Below are 14,867 nucleotides of genomic sequence, written 5' to 3'. Positions count from 1 at the left end.
ACCGCCAGCTGCCGGCTGCCTGGGGCTTCTCCCCGTTGTCTCCAGCTCTGCTTTCCGCCAGCGCCGGGGGCTCCGCAGGACATCTTGCCCACTCCCCGCCACCGTGCTGACCCACGTCTGCAGCTCGTCTGTGGTGTCCATGTCAGACAGCTCATTTGGGGGTGGCAGGTCTCTCCTGAAGCACCCTGGGAACGGGGACAGAGCAAACCCCATCCCTCCCTTCCGATCTTTGTCCCCAGGGAGACCCAGTGGAGACGGACCGTGCGCTGGAGAGCGTCCTGCAGGGAGGTGACAGCCGTTGGCAGAGAGGTGCTGAGAGCCACCTGACAGCAAAGGCGTCCGGTGGCCGCAGAGCAGCCCAGGTGAGCTGTGAGTTCCCCCGTGAGAGACCCTGCTCCCAGGGAGCACCTCCCCATAGAGCAAAGGCCGTATCCAGCCCGCTGGTGCTGGGTACGGCTACCCCAAGGGGTCTTCGCAGGGGGGACGGGGTCACCTGCCTGGTGGCTCTGACACAGACATGATGAGCTGAAGCCCTGTGGCCATGGCTGGCCGGTTCAAAGTCTCCGAGTGCCTCCGCCTTTCTCCCCAGGAGTGTCCAGCCTGGGCACTTTTTCAGGGCGTGACGGATGATGTGAAGATGGATGCTGGTGCTGTCCTGGTGGATCTTCCACTTGGGCACGGTGGGTACCCCCACTTCAGAGTTGTGGTGTCTGAGATCTGGGGCCACCTGAAGAGAGAGACCTCCAGGGAGTTTGTGTTCAATGTTTTGATATCTTGGGGCTACAATGTGCTAGGGATATGGGGCGCTAGGGTTCCAGCCTGCTAGGGTTATGGGGTTTGAGGGTTATGGGAGTTTACGCGACTTAGGATTAAAGCATGTTATTGTTATGGTCAGGATCTGGGTTTGCAAGCGCTGGGTTCCTGGGGTTAGGTTGGTTTTGCCTTATGTTGTGTTCTGGGTGGTCTTTTTTTTGGAAAGTCCTTTTGTAGCTTGCTTGCATTTTTAGGGTTTGGATAGGGGTCTTTGGTTTTTGTGTGATGTGTCTTCTGCTTGTTTTTTTGCTGTCCTTGTGGTTTGTGTTGCATTTTCTGTCTTGTAACCACCGTTTGTGGTCTAATCTGTGTGATCGGGCCGGGCAGTGTCACTTCTGTTGTGGTCCAGCTCATTTCCACTGAGTCACTAGGGAGGTGGTTAGGTATGGAGGGCTTGCAGTTTGTGGAGAATGACTGCCAGACGACCGACAGCCACTTCTGGGGTGTGGGAGGAGTTCGGGTCCATAGGTAATGACTGCCGCAGGACTAAGTGTACTTCTGAATTTGTGTGGACTCCCAAAGAAATGGTGGGATGCCACCAGCGGCACAGAAGGACAAGGGCTTCCCCAAGGGTACATGGCTTGTTGGTTATTGCTTTTGAGTAAGCAACTGAGTAATTTTGAGTAAGTCTTGTGAGGGGTAGTGGACTCAAGGGGAGACCTTGTGTTCCTCATCAGTGCCTCAGGGGTTTCCTGTCATTTTTTGTTTGTTTGCTTTTTGTTTGCTGTGCTGAATTTAAAAGGCTTATTGTAGCTCTTTGGATTTCTGTCCTTAAAGGAAGTCTCTAGGATTTCTACCCAGGAGCGAGATGTCCAGAAGGGACTGTCCTTGTACACTGATGTCAGCCTTCCGCCTAGAGCACTGTCTGGTGGTGGTGTATTTTAATGGTAAGGTAACTCAAATGCATCTTAAATATACAAGCTTTGCCGTTGTTCCTGCTATGCCTGGGGGACGATTCTCAGCAGCTCATAAACAGTGTGTTCTGCTGTGCTTTACCCGTTAGAAATAATCTGTCACCAGAAATGTCTTCCTTAGTGCCTACACAGAGCAAGAACCTCCAGTAGCAAGGGCATGCTGACCCTTGGGCAGCTTCAAAGCGACGGATAAATGTAAATAGGTTAAAAATCCAGTCCTATGGTAGCAGTGTGTGCGTCAAAGTTCACCTGACTCTCCACGCTGACTCAGCCTGTCACAATGTTTTGCGGGTAAGGGTGGATGAAGTCAGTATAAGCAGGTGTTGTAACTGGCCAGGCAGTTCATCTAAAGAAACGAAACGTTACCTTTGCTTGGAGTGCCATGCCTTTAGATATGGGGGTGTATTGCCTTTCCTTCCCTGGTGTGAGCACAGAGAACTGAGAGGTGTTTCCATCGGGGGGAGGGAAAGCCATCCAACAGTCATCACAAGCCTCAGGGCATGTGGTCCTTGATGGAGGCGTAAGTGCTTGGGACAGTTTTACTTCTAAGCCCTAAGCCTAACCCTAAAACGAAACCCTAAGCCTATCCCTAAGCCTAAACCCGAACCATAATCCTAACCCCGACCCTAACCCTAACCCTAACGATACCCTAAGCCTAACCCTAACCCTAGCCCCTAACCCTAACATTAAGATAAGGCCAGGAAGCAGGACACGGCGATAGAAAAAAGAGAAGGAGAGGGAGCAGGAGAAAGAGATGGAGAGAAAGGAAAAAATAGCAGCAGGCTATAGGACAGACAGGGAGGAATTAGAAACTACAGACAGGGAGAGAGACAGAGAAAGAGAAAGCAAAAAATAGTGATGGGCTAAAGGCAGAGAGGGAGGAGTTAAAAAATGGGGGCAGGGGACTGGTCTGTGGCCATAAACATAAATGGTCATTGGCTTCTTTGACTGAACTTTCCATGAATGCCACAAGATACACTCAAGCACCCTGAGATGTCCCCTCCCTTTGCCGGCCCTGCACCGCGGGCAGCCGAGCGCCACACGGCCAAGCCCGCTGCATCTGCCCCAGGCTGTCTTGCCCTGGCTGGCTGCTGACAGGAGGGGACACCAGGTGGTGACCGCCTGGGGGGTGACAGGAGGGACACCAGGTGGTGACAGCCTGGGGGGTGACAGGACACCAGGCGGTGATGGGCCCGGGGGGTGACAGGAGGGACACCGGGCAGTGACAGGCCTGGGGGGTGACAGGAGGGACATCAGGTGGTGACAGCCTAGGGGGGTGACAGGAGGGACACTGGGCAGGGACAGGCCTGGGGGGTGACAGGACACCGGGTGGTGACAGGCCAGGGGACAGCAGGGAGACCAGCGGCCCGGGGTGGTGACAGGCCCGGGGCTGACGGCCCCCCCCCCCCCTCGGGGGCGCTTGGTGTTAGGATGAAGAGCGCGGGGCCGCCACGCCCACATGACGCGGGCCTTTTGTCATAATGCGCTGGGTCACGTGAGGTGCGGGGGGTGGGTGCAGTGTGCCGTTGCGTGTGCACAGTGACACGCTCGCAGCGGCCCGTACGGTTGTCGGCCAGGAAGGCCATGGCGGAGCGCCGCAGCCTCTGAGCGCCGCCGGCCCGCTCGAGCTCAGCCTGCGCTGCTTGCCCTGGCCTCCTTGGTGGAGGAGGAACCGCCGCGGGCCCTCACCTGGCACAGCGGCCGCGACGCTGTCTGCCGCGGTAGACGCCATCACGGAGCAGGCACCTCCTGGCCCCAACCACGTCGTGTGTCCACTACAAGTTCGCCTCCAAGCTGAACCATGACATGGTCACCTTCAACGGCCTCCACATCTCCCTGTGTGACCTCAAGCACCAGATCATGGGCTGCGAGGAGCTGAAGGCGGCCAGCTGCGACCTGCAGATCACCAACGCCCAGACCAAAGAAGGTGCGTGGGGGCGGCGGGCGCGGGGCCTCGGGCACCGCCCGGCTGGCGGCGTCGCAGACCACCCTGCGTCGGCCGTGGCCTGTGGGAGCCGCGCTCTGCTCTTTGTGGGTCATCCCCACGTAGCGTGAGTCAGGCTGGGGCCCATGCCGCCAGCATGCGGCGGGACCGGGAGGGCAAGCGGCGCTGGGCATTAAGTGGGGTGGGAAGCCATAATGCGATTCGGCCACCATCGGTAGCTGTGACTTGTGTTGGGGGCCTCACAGAGCTGTTCTTCTGTAGTTGCTGTTGTGACAACTACCTTCAGATCTGTGTTGTAGACATGGAGCTAGGCGTAGAAGAGTACGTGGTTGATGTGTGACATACGGCGCTTACAAAAGCTTTGGTTTCCTGGAATTCTTCTAGGTAAAATGAAAAGGAAATGTGGGAGCATATCTTGTAATAACCAACTTGCCAGATTTCTTTGAAATGTGGTGGAGAAAGCTGAAAGTGATAGAAATAAAAGAGATGGCTAATTTGAAGAAAAGAAACCACCTGGATTTGGTGAATTTCGTGACTTAATTTTGACTTCAACTTGTTTTACTCCACTGCATTGGAAAATGGGTTTTGCGGCTGTTGCAGAAACTGCCCACTAGCAACATTTTGGATCAGGAGCGTATCTGTGAGTTAAAATCTGTGCAGACCCTTGAAAGCCGTCTTGCGCATGAGTGTTCTCCGTATCTAAATTATACTTTGGAATTTCTTGTTAATATAACTTCTTTTCCACACCAAAGACATGGTCATTCAGATGCTATTGAGCATCATTTCATCATTCGTTTCTAACGGTGGTTTTTTTTCCTGTACTACATGTTAACCGTATCAGGGCAGTACTGAAGTTTTATGGCAGAATGTTTATGGTGGATATACGTAAGAAAAGTTCTTAGAGACATCATAAATTCTTTTAAATCTAACAAATGGTGCTTGATTCTTAGAGATGATAATGGTTTCGTATTACTTAGTAGGATATTTCAGTTTGGTAATCTGCCATCTCGATAAGTTTGAATGTGATTAAAGACTTTGGGATGTGACTTTTCAGAAAAAGACTTGTAAAGTGTTTTCATTCCTTAAACATAACATTACATTTTTTTTTTCCCCCCTGTGGTTCTGTGACACTCTTACAACAGGCTTTTCTTTAAAATGTGTACTAGCGTTTTTTTTCCTCTTCCTGTTTCATGTGTTAAAACTTAAACAGAGTAGTATGTACACTGCGGTAACTGTAACTTCAGCCCTAGCCTTTAAAGTGGTTGGACCTAAAGCTTGCTGTTTGTCTACAGATACTTAAACTATTTTCAGGAGAGTGTCTGTGAAGAGCCTTAACAGCACAACGTTAGGGGTCTTAGGGATGCCACCTGACAGGGCTTGACGAGGTATACAGTATCTTTGGTTTTCAGACCATTGTTCTGATTCGCTCTGCAAAGGTAAGGGCTTTGAATATTTAAAACTGTAGGCAGATTACAGGGGATGCCTGCTGATAGTGCTTTAAAATATTCAGTCCTATCCAGCTTGTGTAAGTATAATAGAAAAAGCATTCTCATTGGAGAGATCTTTGCATTTTAAGCTTACTCAGTCCAAGTGTCTCAGGTAGTTGGTTTTTTTTGTTTGGACCTTATGTAAAAGGTCAGAAGGCTTTCCTCCTCTTCAGAAGACTAACAGGGTGTAAGCCAAGGCAAAGCATGGAGAGCTTCAGGCACACGCTGTTCCTGAAAGGCTTTTCAAGGCTGTCTTCCTAAGTAATTTCGTTTGGGCCTCTCTGCTCTGCAAAAAGGGAATCGATCGAACGAATTCACGTCCCTTTGGTTAATTCAAACGAGATGATTAGCTTAAGAGGGGAGATACCACTTGAGTTTGAGCCAATTCTGCCCTACTTGTGAAAGCAAGCTCAAAAAAACCCCAAAATGTCTGTGATCCAAATTCTAGCACTGCCAGTTCTGTTTCCATTTAAACGTAAAGCCCTGAGCAGCTGAGAAGTGTGGTTGTTGATGGATTAAGCTCCAAGAAACAGGCAGAGGCGGCAGGCTCTCTTCTGTGTTCTGTCAGGCTTGAGCACTGGCAGCACAGGTGACTGGTTTTTAGTTAACAGCTATGAAAGCAATGGCGCAGAGTTCTCGTGCTTTAGCTAAGTGCCTGTTTGGTTGCAGGGCAAGCTAGTCAGACTTTAGAATCTGGTTTAGGCAGGTGAGACTTTGCTGTGGTTTGTTTTTCTCCAAAGATCTATGGGTTTTGTAGCCTAACGGAAGCAAAAGCAACTTTAAGCTAGGTCAGGAAAGAACCTCGTGCATTAGCAGACTCTCCTTTAGTGACCTTTGAGTCCATTTTGCTGTTGGCATTCAAACTGTTTTAAAAAAAGGAAAAAGATTTTGCTGCTTGTGTTTGATTCTCAAACCCCAAGATTTCTTGAAATATACTGTTAGTGTGTTGAGACGATGAAAGCGTGATGTTACATATAAAATTTTGCTTTTGTATCTGTAAAGGGATTCTGCGAAGTGCTACGTAATTACATATGAGCATGCATTCTTACGAATTGACTGATGTTTTTCTCTGTATTTATGTTGTTTTCAGAATACACAGATGAGAATGCCCTGATTCCTAAGAACTCATCGGTAATTGTTAGAAGAATCCCTGTCGGAGGAGTTAAAGCTACCGGCAAAACCGATGTTATGTAAGTATCCATAAAGCATTGTATTCTTTGTTAGGGGTTTCAGTGTGTTAACTTTTTTTTATGGATATTAGTTTACAGAGGCGTTCTTTCTTGTTAAAGCTGCTGTTAATTTTTGTTGGCATGGGGTAGATTTTAATGTGTCTGTCCGAAAGTGGACTTACATTTTTAGGCCTGCTGGGACATGGGGTTCGAACTCCAACCATGGTAACTTTTAAGATTATTTGTTGCATAACGACGCGAGACAGAGACTTCTTCAATATGAAGCAGGAATCATGTCTGTCTTTATTTGCTTGTTAGCAAAGTATTTATAATCAACTCGCGACCTTCGAGTACATTTTTGGTCTTTGTCCAAAGCACAATTACAGATAAACAGGATCTTAAAACAGGATACAAGATAAAGCCAGATTATATTCTAAATATATTACAAGCTCTATAATTAGCAAAATGTTCCTCCAAATTACGTTCCACCTTCTTTAATGATATTCTATTCCTTATTTATTGTTTCCTACTTATCGCCAAGCTCCTTATTCTTTGTACACAACTTTTCCGAAAGTCATAACTCAGCTTAATTACTGGATTTTGCCAAACCGTAACTTTTCCATAAGTCATAATTCAGTTTAATCACTAGACTTTGCCAAATCCTTATCTACCACGTTGTAACATCGTTCAGTCATTTTACTTAATTGCAGAAAATCCCACAACTCCCCTTTTTTGTTTTATAAAGGCTCTATTTGCTATATTCTGTAATATTCCTATAGCACACTGAATCAAACATGGAAAAATAATGAGTACAATTACGACAATTAAAATTATTATCAATACCCACTTCAAAATCATTCTCCACCACGATCCGACATTAAGGGAAACTAGCCAATTATCAAAAGGATTTCTTTCTTCCATTAACTTCCCCAATCCATCCTGGAGTTCTCTTAATTTACTCTGTATAGATTGAGATTTGTCTGTCAAATTAAAACAACACATCCCAGCAAACTCTTCACAACCATGACCATGGGCTAAAAGCAAAAAGTCAATTGCCGCCCTATTTTGCAAGGTTGCCTTTCGAATACTGTCGAATTCTGTGGCCATATCATAAAGAATTAAAGAAGTGCGATTGAATTGTTTTCCTGACCAACACATTAAGTTCCTTGCTACCTTTCCCAAATGCATTAAGGCCAAGGGAGGCAAGAATAAGGACATTGTCGTCAGAGTAGACTGTCCCCAAATTAGGACATCATCTGTACAATTCTCCAATAGCGGTGTGGTAGATCGCTTTTGTCTATGACCACTCTGTCCCTGTGCTTGGTATAACATCTGCAATTGCTGCAAATGTTGTTTCTTTGGCAACAATAACGTCAATTTTCCGATCATACATGGCCCTCCAAATGACAATGGGGGAACCCCGGGCCAAGCTCTATCTCCACAGATCAAAAAATACCCAGGAGGCAAAGCGTATGCTTTGGTTCGGTTATAAGGTATATCTTGCATCGTATGATTACAAAAACTCTCATTTAGATATTGTAATTGTTGAGGTGAAACATTGGTGGGCAGATCATTACTACTCAGGGAACTAAATTTGACACATCCATTGTTGGGAAATGTTCCAAGCAAATCTAGCTCTGGAGGAGGCAACATTGCCTTCTTCAAATTCTTAATTAAGAATGCATTAACTGTAGTATTAATTGCCCAGCTCATAACATTAGACATTTGCTGTATAATTGACATATTTACAGACCCCTGGATCCAGTCAGTAAAATCTGATATATTCACATAAGCAAACCCGATCAAGCAGGTCCGGAATGGATTTCCTACTTGCTTTAATGAAAGACAGAAGTCATTCGTATCTGTCGCTTGAGCCCATCTTATCCAAACATTGTCCTGATTCTGCATTTCAGCCAATTCCACTGGTACTGCATGAGCTCTTCCAAGGGTCAAGAAGCTTGCAAAGAGGGTAAGGCAGCAACTGTAGGTCGAATCCATTTTGCAGGCAACCATTTAGGTCCAATATCTGTTAAAACACAAGCATACCCTCTTCCCCAGGTTAATAGTTCAGCAGGTCCCCGCCATTGATTAGTTCGGGCGTCATACCACAATACTGGAGGCCTGATTTGAAGTTCCTGTTTTTCCTGTTGTGACATGATGTGGATGTAAACAGGGGGATATTTATCTGAAAAATTCAACCAATTTATAACGTACAACGCCTTTAAAAGTACTAATTCCGGAGACATAAATTCAGAATAATGTTTTTGAATTTGCTGTTTTAAATAATGATGCGCCCGTTCCACAATAGCTTGACCAGTAGAGTTTCCTGGTACTCCTGTAACATGCTCAATTCCCCATTCTTTTAAAAATTGTTGGGTACTAGCGGCAATATAAGCAGAGCCATTATCTGTTTTTATACATCGAGGAACACCCATTACGGCAAAACATTGCAACCAATGGCGACGAGCGGCAACAGCATTAGCTTTTCTTTGAGCAGTTGCCCAAATCATGTGCGAAAAGGTATCCACAGTTACATGTATGTGTTGCAAATTTTTAAAACTCTTAAAAAATGTAATATCAGTTTGCCAGAGCTCTAATGCCTTAAGACCACGAGGATTAACCCCATGTGGTAAACTTGCTGGCAAAGGAGCACAATGAGGACATGCCGCAATAATATTGCGGGCCTGATTAAGGGTTATTTTAAATTGTTTGGCTAATGCTTTTGCGGACTGATGATAAAATGAATGTGATAATCGTGCTTGTTGATGAACATGAGGCACTACTACAGTAGCAGGAGAAACAAGGGTATCAATCCTATGGTTGCCTTCAAACAGGCCTTCTCCAAACGGGGTATGACTTCGAATATGTGATACATAATATGGATATACACGTGCATTTAATAAATAAAGAAGTTTATACAATAATTCCTTTAATTGAATATTCTGTACCTCTTTAACAAATGATCTTTCTAAACGTTGTACAATTCCTACAACATAAAGAGAGTCACTAACTAGGTTGATAGCTATGTTAGAAAAGGTAAAAAATACTTGTACCACTGCTTGCAGTTCTAACAATTGTGCGGAACCATTACCATAAAAAAGCTGATCATGCCATTGCTGGTTATGGTACCATGTAAAACCATATTTTCCTGTTCTGGAACTAGCGTCTGTATAAACAGTAAGACCGCTGGTAACAGGGTTACAGGGGTAACAGATAACATTAAGACCGCTGGTAACAGGGGTAACAGATAACATTAAGACCGCTGGTAACAGGGTTACAGGGGTAACAGATAACATTACGTCTGGCTCCAAGCAAAGTGTTGTGGAAAACAACCGGTGTTTCGGATAATGATTAGACAAAATTCCCTTAAAGTCGTAAGTAGCTAGTGCGAATTCAGTTATGGTTTGAAACATTTGTTGTATCTGCATATCTGTGTACGGTAAATAAATGACTTGAGGGTCAATCCCACTTATGTCTATGACCCTTTGACGAGTAGAATAAATTAAGTTAGATATCGCTACAATCCGTGGAATAATTGTTTGTTTTTGTGTTATAGACGGATATTTCCATTCGATAACATTCATAGGGTCCAACTGGTGTGGAAGCCATTGAAAAATTAAGGCAGCTAAATATTTTTCAGTGTTGAGTATTGCTACAAAAAGGGGTATATTTTGAACAATGCGATTCGCATATCCTCGCGTAATTTTATTAGCAATAGTTTTAAGAGCATTCTGCTGCAATTTGTCAAGTTTTCGAGGGGCATTCGCCCCCCCTCCTCCTTTCAGCAGGTGCACCAATGGAGCAATATCCTCATTGGAAATTCCACAATAGGAGCGAAGCCATTGAATATCTCCTAATACCTTTTGAACATCTTGTAATGTAGAAATATTGAGATTAATCACAAGTTTTTGAGGCTTAACCTGTAATTGTGTAACTTTAAATCCTAAATAAGAATAAGGTGAATGTTTTTGAATTTTATCAGGCGCCACTATTAAACCAGCGGCATTTAATGCCTGATGAAGGAAATCGATAAAATTAGAATCAAGGTTTTCCGCTGCACAAAGAATATCATCCATATAATGATAAATAATACAATTCGGAAAAGTAAAACGAATAGGTTGTAAAGCGGCAGCTACGTAATACTGACAAATGGTAGGAGAGTTTTTCATTCCTTGCGGCAATACTCGCCACTGATATCGTTTATAAGGTGCTTGTTTATTTATAGTTGGCACCGAAAAGGCAAATTTTTCTTTATCTTGTTCAGCCAATGGTATCGTGAAAAAACAATCTTTTAAATCAATTACTAAAATTTCCCATTGAGCAGGAAGCATAGTTGGAGTTGGTAGACCAGGCTGCAAAGGCCCCATTGTTTCCATGACAGCATTAACAGCTCTTAAATCCTGTAAAAGTCGCCATTTTCCTGATTTCTTTTTTATAACAAAAACAGGAGTATTCCATGGACTAAATGATTCCTCTAAATGACCTAATTTCAACTGTTCCTCTACCAAGGTCTGCAAATGCGACAGTTTCTCAAGTGTTAGCGGCCACTGCTCTACCCAAACAGGAGCAGTTTGCTTCCATTTTAAAGGTATTGGGTCCGTCAACACTCGCTGTGCAGTGACCGCTAAGTAAAAGGCGATGTCTGTAACACAACTCCCCATTGCGTTAAACAGTCCCTGCCTAGCAATGCGATTTCTATTTGCATAACATAAGGTCGGACTTTTGCAGATAGGTGGGGTTCATTTGTCTTACACATAGTCACATACTGAGTACTAAGCATTGTAGATTGTTTTCCTCCTATTCCTTGAATCATGGCACTAATTTCTTGTAGAGGCCAAGTAGTTGGCCATACCTTTTTTGGAACAATTGTAATATCAGCACCTGTATCTAATAACATCAACAATGTAAAAGTAAAACCATCATTTTGCTTAAGTTCTACTTCAATTGTAGGTCTGTTTTTCAGGATAGGTATAGAAAAATATACAGAAGGATCATTAGTTGATCCAAATCCACTTGCCCCTCTTATTCTTTCTTCCTTATTGGGCACCATTGCCTGGAATGGAATTAACTGTGCTATTTCTGTTCCTTTTTCTATCGTTATGGGTGGATACAATGCTTTAATCATAATCTTAATTGTCCCGGTATAATCTGAATCAATAAGACCTGGGAGAACAAAAATTCCCAAACGAGAAGCAGATGATCGTCCAATTATCAAAGCACTGAGCCCATATCCCAGCGGTCCCTTTTCCGTAGAATCTACCACCTGTACCATATCATTTAATAATTGAACAGTATTAGCAACCCTAATATCTACTCCGGCGCTTCCGGCAGTTTTCCCCCGGAGACGGTCCAAGCATCCATTGAACTGGGTACCCAAGCATAGGGAATCCGCTGGTTTTTCTTGGAGGTATTTAGTGTCATAGCGCCCCTCTGGTTGGCGCTCATTATCATGTTTCCCGACTGCAAAAGCTGCCCCTGTTTAGTAAATCGCGCACGGCATTCCTCTACAACATGTCCTTGTCGCTGACACCGCGTACAATATTTGCTTCCTGAATTATTTTGAGATTTCTTGGGACAAGTCTTTTTAAAATGTCCTTTTTGTCCACATAAAAAACAAATTCCCAAGCGTTGCCGAGTATTTCTAGGTTGTAAAACAGGTTGAAGGGCAGCGGCCAAAGCTTTAGCTTGTGCCCGGGCATATACTACAGCCCTATCTTGTTCTGCTACTAGATCTGCCCTAGCACAGGCTTCCATCATTTGTACTAGCCCAGCCGTTTTTGGTAACGTTGAAAGTATTCGCTTACACACATCATTAGCATTTTGTACAGCCAGATCAAGCATTACAGCTGACTTTGCTTCGGTCGATAAGTTTGGTGATTTCTCTATTGCAGTTCTCAACCTATCCAAAAATGTAGAAAAAGATTCCGATGGCAGTTGCAGTATTTTAACATAAGGTGGGGATGCGGTCGCGGAAACCTGTAGTGCTTTTAATGCGACGGCAGCAAGAGATTGAGATTGCTGTAATATTCGTCGATCTAACCGAGCTTGTGCCCTAGGATGCACAAAAGCTCCTTGTCCCATCAACATATCGATTGTCGCAAATTTCAATGGGTCCCCATCTTGCAAGTCCAAATTTTTCATTACTGCAAGTTCACAACGTTTTCTCCAATCATCTTTAAAAACTAATTTTTGCATGGGTGACAAAATTAACGATACCAACGTTTCTATATCAAAAGGAGTGAGAATATTTTGCGAAAATACCACATCAATCAAGTTTCTTACATATGTATTATCCAAACCATATTGCATTATTGCTTTTTGCAGTCGATCTAATAACTGCCAATCGAACTGCTGCCATTCTCGCACCTCCGCTCCTGCAGCGTTATGATGAAGGTGCACAGGAAAAGCCTTTAATGGACCTAAGAATTCGCCTTCAATAGCTGCATCCCGTATTATTCCATGCCATTTCTGACCAGCGTCCACAGTCTGTGTTTTTTCGTCTTGCATACTTGTACTCTTAAAACCTGTTACTGATTGTCGTTGCAGTTGTTGATATAGATTCTGTAACAGTCCTGATTGTTGTCTCATCACCTCCTGCAGCCTCGTACCCAACTGCCCGAGAGCAATTTTTTGCCTATCACCTTCTAACTGTAATGCAGAAGCTTGCCTTTTTAATTCCTCCTCCTCACGCTTTATCTGCCGGAGTTCCTCTAACGGCGAATTTTCTTGCTCCATTATTTCATTTTCACTGATTGGAGGTGCAGTAAGGGCTGCAGACTCCATACCCGCCTCTGCACCAGTTTCTTCAGGGGAAAAATAATCAGGCGGCAATGGGATTTCAAAAATAGACTTAGCATCTCTTACATTTGCTGGCAGAACCACAGGATCAGGTGAAGAAATAGAAGCCTGCTCACTCTTTTTGGCTTTTTCTCGGAATGAATATCCTAATGCTCGTTCTGCAGCCTCCATAATTTCAGACTCAACGCGAGTCTTTTTCATCAACTGATTTATTAAATACCATACATGACTAAGGGTTACTGCTTCCTTATTTCCAACTTGCACGGATTCCCATAGATCCTTTCCTAAAGCCTGCCAGCAGTCTTCCTTAAAAACCTCATCCATCGTTGTTAAAATGTTCCTTCTCTGTCCCCATTGCAACAAGTCCAAAGCTCCCTTTTCCTTCAGAGCTATTTCATGCTTCTCTGCCAGAGATAACAATATAGCTAAAACAGCTTTCACTTCTACTGATACAGTAGATCCCATTATGAAGCAAGCCGCTCACCTGGTACCAGTCAGTTTCCAGCGGCGCCCGTCGTTATCCCAGCCGTCTTATGACTAAGGCTGACTCAAAATATTCATAGTACAGTTTTCATTCTCCAACGTCGAATCACGTCGGGGTCACCAATTGTTGCATAACGACGCGAGACAGAGACTTCTTCAATATGAAGCAGGAATCATGTCTGTCTTTATTTGCTTGTTAGCAAAGTATTTATAATCAACTCGCGACCTTCGAGTACATTTTTGGTCTTTGTCCAAAGCACAATTACAGATAAACAGGATCTTAAAACAGGATACAAGATAAAGCCAGATTATATTCTAAATATATTACAAGCTCTATAATTAGCAAAATGTTCCTCCAAATTACGTTCCACCTTCTTTAATGATATTCTATTCCTTATTTATTGTTTCCTACTTATCGCCAAGCTCCTTATTCTTTGTACACAACTTTTCCGAAAGTCATAACTCAGCTTAATTACTGGATTTTGCCAAACCGTAACTTTTCCATAAGTCATAATTCAGTTTAATCACTAGACTTTGCCAAATCCTTATCTACCACGTTGTAACATCGTTCAGTCATTTTACTTAATTGCAGAAAATCCCACAATTATTCTATTGGGTTTGTTCTTGGGGTTGATTGTTCTGAGACCCAAGTTGTAGATCCTGTTTCCTTGACGTGCAGAGATTCCTTATTATATGTGTTTGCTTTTATGGCTTTTATAGTAAAGACAGATACGCATTGTAGCGTAAACGCATACTTTGTTCCCGTCTCAGAAGAGCCCGATTCTCAGTGTTTGACTATTTCTGGGGGGGGATATGGCAGGTATTCTTACGCCCCAAATCTGGGTTTTTTGCATACTAGCTATAGAGGAAAGACCAAGGTTTACCAGTTGGCGAACGATGCAAACAAGAAGTTCCATTCGTAAGCGATTCCTATGCGTTTCCTCAAGACAATGTCCGTTTCAGGCAAGAGAAAAAGAACAGTATCCTAAAGCGTATTGCCTTTTGTGCAAGTACGATGAAGGAATAGTTAATCCTTTCCAAACTTGAAACTCAGTAAGCAGTTTAGCACATTACCAAATGTTACTAGTTATCTTGCTACGTCTGTTTTTACCCTAAGCTGGTATCTGTGCTCCGGGTTTTGGTTCTGTATTCCTAAGATTTACGGAGGACAGAGAATCAGGTGTATTGATTAAAATTACAGCTATTCCAATGCAGTGCTGACTAGAGGATTACTGCTGTCATTTATGTATTCATACAG

The 14,867-nt window shown here is 44.1% G+C and overlaps 1 long non-coding RNA gene across 1 annotated transcript; it reads right to left on the bottom strand.

Moving 5' to 3' along the window:
* Nucleotides 1-6,608: 6,608 nt before the first annotated feature.
* Nucleotides 6,609-14,209, bottom strand: LOC142076724 (uncharacterized). Its single transcript, XR_012671291.1, has 2 exons — nt 13,611-14,209; nt 6,609-8,354 (listed from the first exon to the last, which is right to left on the bottom strand). It is a non-coding gene; the product is annotated as an uncharacterized LOC142076724 (long non-coding RNA).
* Between the last annotated feature and the right edge of the window lie 658 nt (nt 14,210-14,867).

The sequence above is a fragment of the Calonectris borealis genome, unplaced genomic scaffold (genome assembly GCF_964195595.1).
Source record: "Calonectris borealis unplaced genomic scaffold, bCalBor7.hap1.2 HAP1_SCAFFOLD_97, whole genome shotgun sequence".
NCBI lineage: Eukaryota > Metazoa > Chordata > Aves > Procellariiformes > Procellariidae > Calonectris > Calonectris borealis.
Note: the sequence above shows the minus strand (reverse complement) of the source record. Positions and strands in the feature narration are given on the sequence as shown.